Below are 3022 nucleotides of genomic sequence, written 5' to 3' on the forward strand. Positions count from 1 at the left end.
TTACACACAGGTGGATTCTATTTATCACCATCAGTCATTTAGGACAACATTGGATCATTCAGAGATCCTCGCTGAACTTCTGGAGTGAGTTTGCTGCACTGAAAGTAAAGGGGCCGAATAATTTTGCACGCCCCACATTTCATTTTTTTATTAGTTAAAAAAGTTTCAAAAATCCAATAGATTTCGTTCCACTTCACAATTGTGTCCCACTTGTTGGTGATTCTTCACATAAAATACAAAATTTATATCTTTATGTTTGAAGCCTGAAATGTGGCAAAAGGTTGAAAAGTTCAAGGGGGCCGAATACTTTCGCAAGGCACTGTATACTCCTGTTGCATCTTGAGCTAAACTTTTTTTTTTTAAAAATATGACGCAGATTTGCTCAAGATACTTGTAATCGCCTTAAAGAGCGTTTTCATGAAAACGTACATCGGCTAGCTCTCCACTGTTAATTGACAGAACTTTTGAAGAAACTGTTCTTATATAAGCAACATACAAATTACACATCTTAATGAACATGAAGGGAAATCTATGGAAGCCCGTTTCCGCCAGCGAGTAAAAAAAACGCGCTATGGTATCTCATTGTATGTCCTTTTTTACTTAAAAAAGGTCTTCTTTAGCTCAGCTGGCAAGACCCGGGCTCGAGCCAATGCAGTGAGGCACGAACTAGGGTGGGAGCTGCGAGGGAACAAGCCCTAGAACCCGAATCCGTTACAATAACAAAAGGACAGACATTGAAATATGGGCTATTTCGAAGTCGCAAATGTCAGATATAAAGTCGGAATTCTGAGTTACTAAGTCGCAATTCTGAGATACCATAGCTCGTTTTTTTTTTACTCCCTGGCGGAAACGGGCTTCCATAGAAATCCGATTGTGAATAACAACTGTCACTACACACGATTGAGCTCTTGAGGCTGGCACCTAAGACCACTCAGCCATCCTGACAAGCAGTGGAGGATGCCGTTGCTTTGTCAAAGGATTATTAACTTTTCTTTTCTTGTTTGAACCCGCGCTCTTCGGTTTACGAGACCGACGCCTTACCACTTGGCCACCGCGCCCAAAATTTAAGCTTCTTTCCCATCAAGGCTAATACATTTTGAAAATAAATTAAAAAAATCTTTGGGCACAAATTGCAATGGCAGGAGAAGTAAAACAAATATGATTATGATGTACAGTAATTGTTCACTTAGTGAAATACTCACTTATTTGGCCCACTGAATATAGTTCTTTTGTGGAGCTGGCTTCAGACTCTTATAGCTTATAGCGCCAGTCAAATAAAATAGATATTTTATTTTTACAGGAAGACGCATTCCGAAATGTATCTCTGCAGTTTTAGAAAAGTTTTGAATGGCATATTTTATACAACGCACAAACAGCATTCTAATTGCAGACTGCAGATCTGTGCAGCAATCGTACTACATTTCACTGTGATTCTGAAATACGTCTAGCAAACATATTCAGGTTTCCTTGAACTTTTAATAAAAAACGACTTCGCTTTCAATCTCTGATGTCACTGTAAACTCGGACGTGATATTCCGCAGATGTGCAGTGTGCCTTCTTGTCTTATTCAAGTTTACTGGATTTTTTAAACGAAAATACAAACTGGACAGTTTCAGACACATGAAGACTCATAAATGTCACTACAAATGTACAAATGTACAAATTTGTAATGTAAATCCGCCGGGCTGATTTACGTGTCTGACCATCTCTCTCCTCCCTCTTTTACTGTCCCTTTCTACCACGGAGAGACGGAAAACATGCCGAAATCGTTTTCACCCTGTGTTTGTGCAACGTCAGTGTGTGAAGGGAAAGTAATTTGCGCAGCTCTAGTGGCGCAATCGGTCAGCGCGCGGTACTTATACAGCAGTGCACAGCGGAATCATGGCGAGGTTGTGAGTTTGAGCCTCACCTGGAGCAGTGTGGCCTGTCTTTAGCTACTGAAAGCACCTGTCCACTTTAGATACTGCTACTTATAGGTCGTCCTTAACACCTTATCTAACGGGATTGTAGCCTGTTAGGTATTTGCTGGAGATCCGGTCTAAATTAACATCAAAGGAACAGGTAAAGGTTCATTCCACGTCACACCCGAAGAAGGGTCCACGTTGTGTTTCCTTCTCTTTTCAGCATGGAATAAACCTATACTTTTTCCTTTGCAGCTGATGCAGGTCACTACTTAATTTCCCATCAGCTGTGGACCCCCTGCTGATCTCTACACAGATAGATGAGAGATCTACTGGGACTAAGGGAGCACGATGGGGTACCGAAGACTTGAAAAAGCTCTCGCATTAGATTCTGTTTTTGTTGTTTCCCAGATTTGTTTTTAATGTTATTTTTGTTTTGAAGTTGTTCCGTTAAGTATTTTTTTAAATTGTATTTTCTGTAGTCGTAAGTTTACTACAGTGATTTACCTAGGTTCCTGGAAGGCATCTCGCATTGTGGTTGTTGTGTTTTTGCGTTACAAGTATTTTTTTTTTCTATTGATAGGACCCCACGCATTACTGTGGGACTAGTTAACTTAAGTTCTTACATTGTACCTGAAATTACTACATAAACTACTACTCTGTTTTTCTTTTTTTAATAAAGGCACAAATAATGTTTTTTTTTTACTTGTGGCTGATTGGCAATGTCCCTACAACGGGTCATTGCTACGAACCTGGCTGCTGAAATTTGTCAGCAGCTCTGTACTAAACCTGTTCTCAATTTCAACAAACCTAAAATAACATCGGCTGCCCATTAGATCTTACTGATGTAGGAGACTAATTTAAAGCACCTCTTCACAGGGCTTAAGTAACTCAGTAGTGGAACAGTTGATCGCATTTGAACTGTTCTGAATGTAGTGGAAATAATATGGTCACAAAGTAACGAACATACAGTATGCACCACTCGCTTGAAATAATTAGCTAAAATTGTTTTCTAGACACCACAACTATTCACAATGAATTTGATCAATACATGTCTTTATTAATAAAAGTGTAATTTATTAATAATTAAGATTAATGTAAACCTTTATTAGTAGCTGTAT

General features: G+C 39.1%; 1 non-coding gene across 1 annotated transcript; it reads left to right on the forward strand.

The window, feature by feature from the left end:
* The first annotated feature begins 1823 nt into the window (after positions 1 to 1823).
* trnai-uau (transfer RNA isoleucine (anticodon UAU)) lies at positions 1824 to 1917 on the forward strand. Its single transcript has 2 exons — positions 1824 to 1861; positions 1882 to 1917. It is a non-coding gene; the product is annotated as a tRNA-Ile (tRNA).
* The last annotated feature ends 1105 nt before the right edge of the window (positions 1918 to 3022 follow it).

This window comes from Atractosteus spatula, assembly GCF_055471065.1.
Source record: "Atractosteus spatula isolate fAtrSpa1 chromosome 10 unlocalized genomic scaffold, fAtrSpa1.hap1 SUPER_10_unloc_2, whole genome shotgun sequence".
Taxonomy (NCBI): domain Eukaryota; kingdom Metazoa; phylum Chordata; class Actinopteri; order Semionotiformes; family Lepisosteidae; genus Atractosteus; species Atractosteus spatula.